Raw genomic sequence first — 16136 nt, 5'->3', positions numbered from 1 at the left:
TCTTTTCCTTTACAACCATCTATAAAAATTGTTTGCATGAATTTACAATTCATTTCATCTGCCCTGAGTTTATGAGAGTATAATTATTCTTGAGCTTATGAGCTATTATAAAGTATTTGATTCCATCTTTAACGAGTAGATACTTGTTCTCATCTCTATAGAAAATAGCTTTTCTATCATACAAGTAAGGACTTCCTAAAACAATTCCACATATATCCAGAGGAACTATATCTAACTCAACCTCATCTACAAATGCTGACCCAAAAGAAAACTTAAGTTTACATTGTCTAGTCACTTGTAGTTGTGCTTTATCACTTAACCAACCTAATGGGTATGGTTTCTTGTGAGGTGTAGTCAGTAATCCCAACTTCTTTACAATTGCTTCAGAAATTAAATTTACTTGTGAGCCACTATCAAACAAAGTATCAATCTTTTGATGCTTGGAAATAACTCGAATATGGAAAAGCTCATGTCTTTTTCTCTCATTTTCTTCATCATTAATAGATTGTGCAGAATTACTAGTAGATGCTTCAGAATTTTTACCTTTTATACCTGTGGCTGCAATGGTTGTTTCATCTCTTAAGTCCAACCCCAAATCTTTCTGAATAGCTGCAGTAGTCTTCTTCTTCTTGCCCTCGAACTTCTTAGGTCTTAGCTCTGGATGCAAAATCCAACAGTGCTCATCATCATGCCCATCCTTCTTACAATGAGTGCATGAAGACTTGCTTTTCTGTGCAGTGTTGGCCTTCCTCTCTTTCCATTTATGTTTTCTTTTCTCCTTATTCTTGCTTGCAATGGGCTTGGATGATCCTCCAACTTCTGGGTTCCCATTCTTTCCTCTAGCTTCTAGATGTGTAGCTTGAACAGATACCTCATCTATACTAGTGGGATTAAACATGAGGATAGTGTGGCTCATGTAGCTGTGTAGACCACCTATGTACTTCAACAGAGTCTCAGGTGAGTCTAATGAAATTCCTAGAACCAAAGCTCTTTTCCTAAATTCTTGGGTGTAACCTTGTACACTTTTCCCTTTCATTTGGCGAAGAGTTTGCCAGCTCATCATGGCTTGCTAAATGTAAGCTAGTGGATAAAACTGCTTTTTGATTGCAGAAACAAATTCACTCCAGACAGAAAGAATCTTACCATGTTTCTTCATGTCAGCTTGTGTCCAGCCTTCCCACCATACCAATGCAGTGCCTTCGAGGCGTAGATTGGCCAGCTGAATCTTACTCTTGTCTAAGTCGATACTCTGCACTCTGCAATAAACATCAATTTGTCTAATCCAATTATCCAGCTTCTCTACATTCAACTCTCCATCATATATTGGTAAATCAAATTTAACATCTAATTTAATCAAATATGTCTTCTTTTTATGTTCAGCGCTATTAGGAGGTGTGAGAAAGTCTTCTTCTTTCCCTATGCCTTTTGAGTGGTCATGGAGGAGAGACTCTTCTTCTCCTTTATCTTGCTTGGAGCCTGATGAATATTCATCTTTACCTTTCTTAAACTCCTTGTACATTTCCTCTACAGTGGACCTCATGGCCAGGAAACTATCTATAAATTTAGGGTTTGGTCCCAAGGGACTTTCTTCTGACATTTTCTTCTTAGGACAGAGTCTTCCAATTTCCAGGTTAGTTTCAACCAACTCTCATTCTCCTAATTTAAGATTTGATCTAGTTAGCATTCAACAACAAAATCTAGCACAAACTTGTCTAACCTTAACAACCTAGGAGCTCTGATACCACTTGATCTGAAATCACTCGTGAATGATCTCAGTTAATTAATGAAGGTATTACAGACCATGTGCTGGGGTGTGCCTATGTTATTTTAAGCAACGAATCGATAAGATTGTGAAATACACAAGCACTTGAAATAGTAAGAGAAACATTGTAAGCAAATACAAAACACAACAAATTTAATAAGGATTTCACCCAATCCTCCTGGGCTACGTCTCCTAGTCTAGCCTTCAGTGGTGGCCTTTTCTATTGTGTCTTAAAGCAGAGATTTTATAATAAGGAGCTCAATTTGAGTCTCACTTAACAGAGAATGATTAGTAGGATTGAACTTGGATCCCCCAAGTCTCTAGAGTACACAGAATCCCCTTATTGAATCTCAACCTCGACTGATCTCAGTGGTATGAGTCCAATTTGGTACTCAATACCTGACAGGTCTACACAGAGGAGTTGCTTAAACCTCTCAAGCCTTCTCTGGAGTTTACAAACTCTCGGACTCTCTCTGTTTTGTCTGCTCGATGCTGCCTTTGCTCTGCAGGTCAGCGTGGCTTCTCTGTTCTCTGCAATTCACTTCTTTCTCTCTACTTCTGTTTTCTCCCCCTATTTGCTCTTTGTCTGTTCATGGCTTAAAGCCAATATTCTCCTTGACTATTCGTTTTCGCTTCCTAGCTCTCTGGATCACCTGCCTCTGTCTGCTGGAATTCCCCTGCTCTACGTCATCATCGCTGTGTAACGCTTCATAGAGAGGTAGCCACATGTTTCCCCACGAACTGAGTGTCAGTTCTCTTTGAATGGTCGTTATTTCCGTTGCTCCAAGATTGCCCATGAAAATGTTCTTCTTCCAACTCATTGGTCATGTCAGACCTCAAATCTCATGTACCTCAGTCTAATTCCCTGTCAAATCTGGTCTTCCATCAGATTGATTCTCCGCCGTTGATCTGGAGCCTCTAGATCCTACGCTCTCTGTGTATATCGTGCGGGTAAATTGCTCGACCATTACTCATGCAATGTAAGTGGTTTTCTCTCACATCCGCTAGACGTGTGTCACCTTGTGTATGGCATCGCGCTGAACTTGGCCAAACTCGCTTACCGCTCGAAGTGCACACGATATCCTGCCAGTTTTTGGCGCGGGACCTGCCTTCTGGCAGTTTTCGCATGGTTTTCTGTTTTCCTCGTGAATGAGTGCTTGGGGCTTTCCTTCAATGACAGTTTTTCCCTGCGATACGCAATTAGCGCTTTGTGCTAATCGTGTATCAGAAACTGCCTCTGTTTTTGGATCTGGGCTTCCGATTGCCAATTTGCGTCCATGCGCGGTATCCATGGGCCAACGATCAAAACGCTTTGACCGAGGGTCCTCATTGTTCTGTGTTGGCCACAAATTACCATTATCCAAAGGTCATTTCTGATAAGCTCGTCATTCATAAGATTTTGAAGTCTGACATAATTTGAAACAGTCATGGAAATGTTTTAAGGATCCAATTTGGATTAGATACTATCATAGCTTCTCTAGGAACAAAGAGCTAGTTGGCACCGTTGTGGAAAGGTTAGCAAAGCAGTGTGACGTAGCATCCCGAAGAGCACCAGCAACAACATAAGCAGAGGTAAACATACCAGTGCGTGACAAGGGAAAGAGGAAGATTGTCAACAGCATGGAGGAGGAATAAAGGTGCAAGTTCCGAGTAGACCCACTTGTGCAAAAAGCAGCTCTGGTAATAGAGGTGAAGAGGCAACATCGCAACAAGAGGAACGTGCAAAAGCAGAGAGAAAAATGGAGAATGGAGGAAACAAAGAAGGAGTTGCATGAGTTGAAGGAGCAACATGGGAAGGAATAGGAGCTGCACAGATAGGATAAGGAATAACAGTAGGAATAGGTACATCAGGGGGTGCAACATGTACAAACAAATGAAGCTACACCCATACAAGTAGTCGACTCATCCGAACAACTGGCATCAGGCAGACATGGTGAATAATCGTAGGAGAAGGACTTGCTTGAGAGAGTGAACAAGCACTTGAGAAGATGGATACAAACATGGAGCAACAAGAGTTAGAGCAAGATATCGACCTCATGACTCATCACCAAGAGGTCTACCGACCAACTTCATCGCATCTAGAAGAGGAGAAATTCCCAAGAAACCAAGGAGACACTGAAATCCTTGGAGACAATCTGGAGGGACAAATGCACAACATCTCATTTGATGAGTCCCAGCATAGAGTTGTGAAATCTCGCAAAGTGTCAACTCTGGAAGATCACACATCTCCTGCATAGTTTGAGGAATGAGTGATCATGTCTGACGTTTAGAAGAATCCAACAACATTGGTCGATGCTACCAGAGCATATGCTGAAACCACTGGCTCGAGTGTTCGCTTCCTGATAGTTGAGAATGAGAGAATGGTTAAAGAGTTACCGACGGCCAAGCAGGGAGGAGAACTGGTTACAACATCCACCCAAGCAGAATTGAAGAAGGCATTACTAGATGAAGTATTGTCCCTTGACACAGTCATGTGGGCGTTGTATTCCAAGTTTGGTACCTTGCATAAGGCAGTTGTCCATCTCAACGGTTGGCAGCAATGATGTACCAGGAGATCACGTATCTTGTCGAGCATGCATGTTGTTGTTGATTACATGAAAACATGGACAATGAGATACAAGGGAGCCCTGTTACACTTTCCTAAGATGATGAAGCCCAAAGCGGTTGAGCTAAAGGCACACATCCGGAGTCAGATCTGGAACTATGAATATCTCCTGCAGCTCATCACTAGTCTACAGGCTTCTCATACACGGGTTCTCAGTAGTATGGATGTTGTTGTGCATGCACATGCTATCCCATCTATTGGGACACTCATCGAGGAAACGATAAAGGCACCGGTCCAACTGGAGCTTGACTCATACTATGACGAGTTGATGTGCATAGCCACCAGCCCAGACTTGGTGATCAGTGTAGACACCATGCACAAGTATGTTGCTGGTCTAACCGCACTCAAGACAATGATGTGTATGCTATCAGATGAGTTGGACAGAGGAGCCCAAGCAGTGTACCTAGATACTATGGAGGCAATATTTTGTTTCCAGAAAGATGTCACCTTAGAGTACACAGACACCATTGCGGACTACCAAGCTTGGTATCAGTTCGCTACGGTCGACCACCATGAGGATGTCGAAGAGCTAGTCTTCCCACAACTATCTGAGTCATAGTGATGTCTTACATGGGTTGCTCAAGCCTATTTTGTCTCACATGGGTACATACGCAAATTGTATGTAATGTCTTGTCAAGTGTCAATAGTTGGATGTAACAGTCATAGAGTAGGTGAAGAGTCACGAGGGTAGATGAACTATCACAAAGGGGAATGTCAAGGGTCGCCCCACCCTTTGCTATATATAGTCCCTCATAACTCATTGTAAAGGCTTTTGGTCAGCCAATCTTTCGATAGGAGTATCTTAGGGAGAGCTTGGACAATATCGTAATGAGCCTTCGCTTCTCCACTGTGCAGAACTAGTATATATCTTTAGAGGAGCAGGCGGTTGTGACTGTAACGTTCCGCTATCAGAACTAGTGGTTGGACATGGATGTATTGTATGACTGGAAATTACACTTCTTAATATAATACAGCCAACACGTTTCATGCATATGTCATATTGTATTCCAACTATCTTGTTTACTCTAAATGATATATGTATATGTTTGCTTGAGCATGCATGTGTGGACTATTTTGTATAATTATGTATGAATCTTAGTGAAATGTGTTGTTGGTTTAACCAACACTTTGGATTGTTAGCTAACTTGCTTTCCGGTTTGTGATGCATCTTCACTTGTGTGTTCTCTTCCAAGACACGTGCTATCACGAGTTTCCAAGGGGCGCACTCACCTCACTTTCCGTGTGTTAAGACCATTCATGCACCTTCCTTGACTTGCCGCAAAGGTCACACCCTTGCTACCAATAGGGACATCTTACTTTCCTCTGTGTGAAACTACGGATAAGGCGATATCGTACAACCCATTGCCGGGAATCCTACACCAAACAGTCTAAAGTCTAATTGGGACTTCTTACCGGGGATATCCCCTGATATTTTGGCAGGTCCAACATCGTCAAAATTTATGGTGCTAGAAGGAGGGCTAGATGACAACTTGTGTCCTCTCATCCTGTTTTGAACCTTTTCACATCTATCATGGATGTTGTTACACTCATCCCTCCATGATGTCTTTCACATGCCGAACCTCTCCACATCACGAGGGATTTTTTTGATCTCTTGTTTGAATTCATGTATGACGGTGAAGGTGAAGTGGCTTGGAATGTGTTCTTACATGACTTCCTTGCTATGCTTGACGAGGAAGATGGATGTTTTGATGAATAGGCCAGCTTGCTACTTGCATACGCACTTCGCGAATCCCCATGATGGTGGTGTTGCAGTCTACTAGCTGACATCGTGCATTCACTTGAGCATTTTTGTGATCTCATTGAAGATACTTTCCATGATTTTGATCCAAAATATCTGGACCAAAAACTGTTACAACAACAAAAGGGCCCACATGAATCACCTATGGATTTTTTGCAGCACTTCTGTGTGTTGCAGTTTCAAGCTCTGAAGAGCCAGATGAAATTTCCATATCTTTAGGGTAGATTGGAATACTTTCTTAACAAATAAGTCCATCCCAAGAAGAAGTTTGAGCCCAAGCCTCGCTCAGCATACTTCAGTGATGGAGTTGCATAATCACAAACGGACATGGTCACTGTCACAAGTGACTATCCATCATCTCCTCATCAAACAGCTTCACCAGTGCAGAGTGATGTGGGAGAATAGACACACACATATGTTCAACTGTCACATCCTCCCAACATCACTTCACTTAATTTTCGCGCAGATTTTGTTGTGAGTTTATTGAGTTGTCACATGCATTTTGTGCCACAACCTCCGTCTTCGTACTCGGATGATCCTTCGGATGATACTATCTTGTGTTCTTCCATTCCATACTCTAAATTTGTTGTGAATGAAGATCAAGCCATCGATGGAGTTGGTGTTGCACAACCAACATGTGTTGTCATTCATGAAGAGTATGACTAGGAGATTAAGCGTCAACACTCGGCGAAGGATGACTCCTTTTTGTCTGAGCCTCCTCTGTTCTTCCCTGACCTATTTGGTGAACCTTCCATACATGATTTCGCATGTGTATCTCCATCTACGAATGCACCAATTGTTGATCACTCGCAGGACACACCGGATGTCATTCCATCATCTAACAATAAAGAGGATAAATTATTCATTGAAAATCCACTTGACCTTTCATCTGCCTTTTTCAGAATCACGAAGGGTGAATTTTTCTTCTTCTCATCTACCCCTCTTTTTGATTGACAAGATCATGAGGATGCCGATGAAATCATTGATTTTTTTTTTTCGTATCTATCATGATCTATTTTATCACGATGATGATTCTATCGCAGTTGATTTTTCGAATCCATTGGTTTATGATGATCTATCTGACGACGAAGTCAAAACCCCCCAAACTGTCGAGGAACTTCAGCCCAAGCTGATGGTTATGTTAGGCCCTCGTTTTCCTGAGGTTGGTTTCACTTCCGATCAGGAAATTTTTGAAACACCCAAGGCTCCTCATCACTCATCTATATGCATTGAAGATCAATCTTACACACAAATCATACTTCCTCCACTCGAACTGCACGATCCCATCACTCATGTATTGGAGGAATCTTCCATTGCAAGCACACGTGCACGACGCAAGTTGTCTTTGTTACTTTCATTTTCTTACATGTCACAGCCAATAGTATGCACATGCTTCATAGTTGCATGCAGTGTCACACAACACCATGACAAGTCCATGGACCGCATGTCATGAACTTGCACTCACTTTTGTTATGTGGACACGTTTAAATATGGAGTGTGTTTGTTTCATTGTTATATATTTCTTGTTTGCTAATTCGCACAATCGAGTTGCTCACTGACCATGCTTTCACCAACACGGGTCAACCAATGCACTGATGGCTGCATTGGAAGTATCACTTCATGTGATCAAGCCCATGCACCGTTAGCTTAGGAGTGGGAGTAGTGTTTGCTTTTGGTTGTTTCCTTGCATGCTTTTTTGCTTACTTACCTCGCATGTTTGTTTGTCTGCTTGCTTGTTTGTTTACTTGCTTTGCTTTCACATTTACTTCTGCTTCTGCTTTGTTTTGTTGTTTGTTTGCTTGTTTTGCGCTCATAGATTAGTTTCGCATGAAACCATGTGTGACTCTTGAAATAAGTTGGGTAAAGTACATGAGGCCTTGTGCAGCTATCACTACTTGGTTATTTGTCGTCCTGCCTCTGTATGAATAGCTTGTTATCTTTAGTCCATGATACGCCAATGGAAAATACATATTGTTTAAAGTGAACCTTGGTGAAAACACAAATTCTTGCACGCTAACTAGTGTCACCTACTCTAGTTGATTGTTTTTGGGTTAGCCCTTGGCAGCTCAGTCAAGTAGAGTAAGGTGAATGGGAAAACCTTAACAAGCACATTAGAGGTACATATAAAACTACTTCTATGAAGGAACAACCTCTTCTGCTCTCAATAAGTCAAGATCCCTCTTCCACCTCTGAAACGAATATGTGCTATGCCCAGCTATAAAAAAAATTGAAAAATGAATAAGACGAAAGAAGAGAAAGGCTTCCTACGTAGAGAGGTGATGCAAGTAACTCCATCAGGGCATTGACCAGGCTCGCTGGTAGTAGATCCATGCTTGTGTTCCTGCGTGACTCCACCGAGGTGCTGTCCAAGCCTGCTGGCAGCGGAGCAACACCAAAGATTAAACTAAAACTCTTATGACTATAGTTCTTGTGCACCAGTATACCCCGCATCCCCAACTAAAACAATTGTGTTGACTTAGCTTGGAATCTGTGTCAACTGACCAAGAGCTTGATAGATGATACATCTTACAATCAGGCAAGTATGGAAACCAAGACGAACAGAGAACTGAAAATACTCCCGGAGGTGTTAGACTTGCTTTTCATGAATAAGGTCCATTCAGAGAGCTGGATTTCTACCATTGTGTCGCCAAGTGTTGTAGCGACTACAAAAACCCTCCAAAATTTTTCCTTATCTTAGTTTTGGTGCCTCCCTACCAACCATCCTCAACAACATGTCTTTCCTTGTCAAGTACACAAGCTTTAGTGTTTTTCTAGCAACATGAAAGCTTGTTGAATTCCCCTCACAGGCTGCTTCCCCGAACTTGGTCCCGTTGTAGGCTGAATAACTCCCTCAAGAAATTGCACAATTCTGGAGGGGAACCAACCTTCCCTCCAGAAATTGTGCAATCCTGACTAGTAACCTGCTGGTCTCAGGAATTGTGCAATTCTGCTTTTCAACCTTCCCTGGAAAAACTGTGCAATCCAGCCTAGCAGGACTACCCAGCCCAGAAATTGTGCAATTCTGGGTAGCAGTCAGCTGCTCAACCCAAAAAATGCTCAATCCTTCTTAACAGCCAGCCCATCTTCCTCCCAGAAACTGTGCAAAAGCTTCCCACAGTCAGACAAACTGTTGCATGTGCCATCGGGTTGACCATTCCACCTAGGACCGAGGAAACTTGACTTGCATGCATGGGCCGCCTTTTCCTGAAATAGCAAAAAGCAACATGCAAAAAGCATCCCTAGATTTTAGGGAGCCATTTTGAGGAGTTGGAGGTTACATGCAAAGATTGTTTTAGAATATTTCCTCCAAGTGTCGCTTTTTCCTATATTTGTGGCATGCGCCTCTTGAGCCTCAAAGTTATTTATTCGACGCTTCATAGTTCACTTATTCACATCGATCTTGGAGCTGTGACATTCCACAACACATCGAGGAGTTCTCGACACACCCATCTCAACTATTTATGAGTAATTCCTCTTAACTTGTCTTTTGCAGCGTTTATGTCGCTTTTTGTGTTTTGGCTTGTGTGAGTGTTGTTTGCTTGATTTCTATGAATGCTTGTTGTTGTTTGCATGCATATTATCTTGTACTAGCACCATTTCAGTTTTCGTTAACATCTCACTGTTGTCACATGCATAACACTATTTTGCATGAACAGTCGTTGATTCGATGACTTGCTTCACACACATGCATGTTGTTCCATTTTCTGAATCTTTCATTCATTGTTTGCATGCACGATCATTCACTCCTGCTTACACTCAGTATCGCCATGCATTCACATTCACATTTGCTTTTAGTTTCCTGTCGGCGGGTCTAGGCAACCTTGGCCCGGACTTTGCCTCACCAAGACAGCATTGCGCAATCCTAAGAGGGAAGGCTCTACCTTCCTCTCAGTAAATGTACATTTTTCCCAATGACTGTCCTCCAGTCTTGCATTTCACAATTCTGAGAGGCAGTGACTGTTGGCTAAGAAAATTGCCCAATGTAGTCACTGGGCATGCAACCTTGCCAGCTGGAATTGCACATTACGCAATCCCAGTAGCCAATAGGCCAGTCTGGATTGTGCATTACGCAATTCAAGTAGCCATCCAGCCTCCTAATAGCATAGACTTCCATTTCCGCAGTTCTGGCAGCCAGTCTCTTGGCCTCCCGGAAAAAATTGTGTAATCCTTGCTAGTTAATCCCCAGGTATGTTGCATGTCATTCCTCAAGTTTGCTTTGGTTTTAGCTGACAGATTTCTTTCCATGCATGTCTCTATGTCTCTAGATCTAGCAGGTGTTCATCTGCCTCTCAATAGTTCAGGATCAATGGCCTCCAAGAGAGCATGATCAAAGGACACTGATGGAAGTGCAACTAGAGCAGCAGTTGAGAGAGTATCTACAAGTTTTCCGATCTATGAAAACACCAATATGATTTTAGACAAGGACATCAAGATAAAATGGCAAGCGATCAATGATGCATTTGTAGGCACATTTGGGGAAGATCTCGAAGACCACCAAGTCTATGTGAACATCCAAAAGTCCCGCTTGTACCAGATTACATGCAGGTATCTCTTGTTCCCATGTGCAGACATGATACATTGGATCATCTTGCACACTGATCCCGAGATGATGACATTGAGCAGTGTCAGTGAGACGAAGATTGCTACCTTTAGGATATAGGATTATGAACAGATGTACCATATGTTGAAGCCCGTGATCACCATGGAGACACCCTTCAGCATACCTAGTAACAATGCCAACTCCAAAGATATATTGAAGAACTGGGTGAAGGAGCCAACCAAATTCAGGGTGACACCCAACTAGGTCTACAAGACAAAGATATTATGGAAGGTGTATCAATATTTGGTCATCTTTGCATGTCTCTTGTATGGCCAAGAGAGCACATAAACCTTCCCACAAAGTTGGGTGATCGCATTGGACCAATTGGCCAAAGAAGGCAAAGCATGCAGCTGGGCTAACATGTTGGCTCACCAGCTAAAGGAACAGGTAACAAGAGCTCAACAGCCGGCCCAAAGGTCAGTAGGCAGAAATCTACATGTCCACTTACATCTTGGATGCAATCTGTGCCCGTCAAGAGTTCCAGATCTTGAAGTGGGCATGGACATCGGCGGAGACATCTGTGAACACTTATTGTAAGATGTTGTCTGAATGCAACTTCAAAGGAGTTATCACACAAATGTTCGATCATTTTGTCACCCCAGTGTACAAGATGATATTTGAATAGGATCCACCCTACATGTCGAAGGCAACAATGGAGGCATTGATCGATATAGTTGATTGGTATGCCTCACTGTCAGGCACCTTCATACCGATGTACAGCGTGGAGAAGCCTTCACATGTTCTACCGAAGTTTTCCTTGGACAAGCTCATCATGTAGGAAGTATCATATCACATCTCGACAGGACTGTCATTTAGGCTGCATCGAAAGAAGAAGGCACCTTGGCCCTCTCTTCTATTTCGGATCGTGTTATACGAGATAAGGAATTTCAAGCATGCGGATGTCGAAGCAAAGGAGATCAAGAAATGTCCATTCGATGCCCGAAGTTACAATCCGTATGACCCACATTGTTTTGTAAAAGATCACTACACGAGAGTACGATTCCCCATTGATCCATGGGGAATTTCATTAGGTGGAGGAAGACCCATGGAGATATTGTCATAGATTCTCCAGGCCCAATGAACCGGTTGGCATCGGTGTGGAATGGTTAGCAAAGAAGCGTGAAGCAGCATCCTGGAGAGCACCAGCAGCAGAGGTAAACATACTAGCGCGTGACAAGGGCAAGAGGAAGATTGTCAACAACATGGAAGAGGAACAAAGCTGCAAGTTTCGAGTAGACCCACTTGTGCAGAGAGAAGCTTTGGCAATAGAGGCGAAGAGGCAACAATTCAACAAGAGGAACACGCAAAGGCAGAGAGAAAATGGAGAATGGAGGAAACAAAGAAGGAGTTACATGAGTTGAAGGAGAAACTTTGGAACGAACATGAGTTGCGCAGACATGAGAAAGAAACGCAGCAGGAACATGTACATCAGGAGTGCAACATGTACAAACATATGAAACTGTGCTCGTACAGGTAGTCAACTCATCTGAACAGCTGGCATTAGGAAAACAGGGTGAACAATCGCAAGAGCGGGACTTTGCTCAAGAGATTAAACAAGCAGTTGAGCAGATGGATACAGACATGGAGAAACAAGAGTTAGAGCAAGATATCTACCTCATGCCTCATCACCAAGAGGTCAACCCATCAACTTCACTGCATCCAGAAGAGGATCAAGTCCCAAGCGACCAAGGAGACATTGAAATCCTTGGAGACAATCTTGGGGAAGAGATGCACAACATCTCATTCGATAAGTCCCAGCATAGAGTTGTGCAATCTTGTAGAGTGTCGAATCTGGAAGATCACACATCTCCTGCGCATTTTGAGGAACGAGTGATCATGTCTAATGTGTGAAAGAATCAAGAAGCATTAGTTGATGCTACCAGAGCGTATGCCGAAGCCACTAGCTTGAGGGTTTGCTTCTTGATAGATGAGAATGAGAAAATGGCTAAGGAGTTACAGATGGCCAAGAAGGGAGGAGAACTGGTTACAGCATCTGCCCGAGCAAAATTGAGGAAGGCAATACTAGATGAAGTATTGTCCCTTGACACATTCATGCAGATGTTGTATACCAAGTTTGGTACCATGCATAAGGAAGTTGTCCATCTCAACGGTTGGCAGTAGCGATGTACCAAGAGAGCATGTATCTTGTCGAACGTGCATGCTATTATTGATTACATGCAAACATGGACAATTAGATACAAAGGAGTCCCATTACACTTGCCTAAGATGATGAAGCCCAGAGCATTTGAGCTGAAGGCACGCATCCGGAGTCAGGTCCAGGACTATGAAGATCTCGGATAGCTTATCACTAGTCTACATGATTCTCATGCACGAGTTTTCAAGAGTATTGATGTAGTTGTGCGCGCACATGCGATCCCATCTATTGGGACACTCGCCCATGCAAATACAAAGGCACAGATCTGATTGGAGATTGACTCATACTTTGATGAGTTGATATGCATAGCCACCAGCCCAGACTTGGTGATCAGTGCAGACACCATGCACAAGTATGTTGCTGGTCCAGCCGCACTCAAGACAATGATGTGCATGCTATCAGACGAGTTGGACAGAGGAGCCCGAGTAGTGTACTCGGATGCTATGGAGGTAAGAGTTCATTTCCAGAAAGATGTCACCTTAGAGTACACGGACACCATCGCGGACTACCAAGATTGGCATCAGTTCGCTACAGTCGACCACCATGAGGATGTCGAAGAGCTGGTCTTCCCATAGCTATCTAAGTCATAATGATGTCTTACATGGCTTGTTCAAACCTATTTTGTCTCACATGGGTACATGAGCAGATTATATGTAATGTCTTGTTAAGTGTAAGTTCAAGTATCGATAGTTGGATTAACAGTCATAGAGTAGATGAAGGGTCATGAGGGTAGATGAACTGTCACAAAGGGAATGTCAAGGGTCACCCCACCCTTTACTATATATAGTCCCTAATAACTCATTGTAAAGGATTTTGGTCAGCCAAGCTTCTGATAGGAGTATCTTAGAGACAGCTTGGACAATATTGTAACGAGCCTTGGCTTCTCCACTGTGCATAACTATTATATCTCTTCGGAGTAGCTGGCAATTGTGATTGTAACATTCCACTCTCAGAACTAGTGGTTGGACATGAATGTATTGTATGACTGGAACTTACACTTCTTAATATAATAGAGCTAGCACGTTCCATGCATATATCGTATTATATTCCAGCTATCTTGTTTACTCTAAATGATATATGTATTTGTTTTCTTATGCATGCATGTATGGACTATTCTGTATAAGTATGTATGAATCTTACTGAAATGTGTTGTTGGTTTAAACATCACTTTGGATTGTTAGCTAACTTTCTTTCCAGTTTGTGATGCATCTTCGCTCGTGTGTTCTCTTCTAAGCCATGTGCTATCATGGGTTTCCAAGGGGCGCACTCGCCTCACTTTTCGTGTGTTAGAACCATTCATGCACCTTCCTTGACTTCCCGCAAAGGTCACACCCTTGCTACCAACAAGGACACCTTACTTACCTTTGTGTCAAGCCATGGTTAAGGCGATACCATATGACCCACTACTAGGACTCCTACACCAAACGGTGTGAGGTCTAATTGGGACTTCTTACCGGGGAGATCCCCTGACATGTTGGTGGGTCTAGAACCGTTAATAGGGTTACAGGTGAAATTCGAATTTGCAATACATACTTCAGATGGCGTTCTATGGTTTGTGGCTCGAGTATGCCTTGGAAGGAAGCTCAAATTATATAGCCTGGAGGTACAGAATGGAAGTTGTGATAGAGGAAAATGGCTTGAAGGAATTCGTTGATCAAGACATTCCTAAGCCAACAACATCAGATGCACATAATCTGGCGGAATGGAAGAAGTGTGTTGCGAAGGCAAGGCAGATAATCCTTGAGGGAATTCGAGACCACATTGTCTCGAGTCTCCATGGCAAGGAAAATATATATGCTATGTGGAAAGCATTGATGGACTTGTATCATAACAATAGTGGCCAAAGGAAATTGGCATTGAAGGACAAACTTCAAAAAATCAAAATGGAGAAAGACAAGACTATTCCAAAATACTTGACAAAGTTCACTCAATGTCGTGATGAACTCGGAAATGTTGGAATCATGGTTGCCGCGGATGATGTGGTGAGTATTGCTCTTCTAGGATTGCCAAACAGTTGGCATAGGTATCAAGACTCTCTCAATGGTCTAGAGAAGCTGCCAGATTTGGAACAAATGTGGTTGGATTTGATGCATGAGGAGATCAGGAGGAACACCATGGATGGCTCTTCATCAAAGAATGATGATGATGAGAACTGTGCCTTAGCAACTAAGGCGAAGAAGGGGAAAGGGAAAGCTTCCTATTCCAAATCAAATTCTTTCCATGGAGGTAAGAATAAATACATGATGAAAGTGACATGCTTTCATTGTCATGAGCTAGGCCATTTTGCTACAAATTGTCCACTCAAGAAATCAAAGAAGAAGTTCTCAGGAGGAGCGGAGGGTGAGGCTTTGGCCTCTCAATTTGAATTGGACTTTCCCCTCATTACATGCATGGTTTCATCAATGATGGGAAGTGTATGGTACTTAGATAGTGGAGCTTCATTCCACATGACTGGCGACAAGGAGTTATTCAGTGACCTAGAGGAGAAAGATCTCCAGATGCATATCGAGATGGGTAACGACGGGAGGTATCGTGCTACTAGATTAGGCACGGTTACTTTTTAGAGGGAGCACAGGGCTCCACTCACCTTGGATAATGTTATGTATGTGCTAGGGTTGAAGAAGAACTTGGTATTTATTGTCATGCTTGAGGATAGAGGCTATCATGTGACATTCTCAAAAGGAAAGGCAGTCCTTCGACACATAACCACGGGTCAAGTAAAGAAGATAGGGATTCAGGTGAAGAATATTTATAAGATGGAGGTAGCGGATTGTGCTACTTTGAGCATGAAAGCACAGATGGTGCAAAGCTGAGACATTGGAAAGTTGTGGCACATGCAATTGGGCCACTTGCATCATGGGGCTTTGAAGATCATGCAACAGATCTCCACCGGTTTGCCCAAAGGTACACTAGAGCAATTTGATAAATGCAAGGGGTGTACTTTAGGTATACACCAAGTATTCCTTTCATGAAAGAGACAATTGAACAGAGGCTATTCTAGAGAGAGTCCATTCAGATGTGTGTGGACCATTCTCGACAACATCCACGACCAAACACAAGTATTATGTTATATTTGTTGATGACTTTTCTAAAAAATGCTAAATATTTTTTATGTAGAAAAATGATCAAACCTTCACAAAGTTTTGTGATTTTAAAGCATTGGTGGAGAAAGAGTCGAGCAAGAAGGTTAAAGTTCTATGAAGTGATAACGATGGTGAGTATGTCTCAAACGAGTTTAATAACTTCTATGAAGTG

Source organism: Pinus tabuliformis, chromosome J, assembly GCF_031772625.1.
Source record: "Pinus tabuliformis cultivar Carrire ecotype Pingquan chromosome J, CPIR1, whole genome shotgun sequence".
NCBI classification, from domain to species: domain Eukaryota; kingdom Viridiplantae; phylum Streptophyta; class Pinopsida; order Pinales; family Pinaceae; genus Pinus; species Pinus tabuliformis.
Note: the sequence above shows the minus strand (reverse complement) of the source record.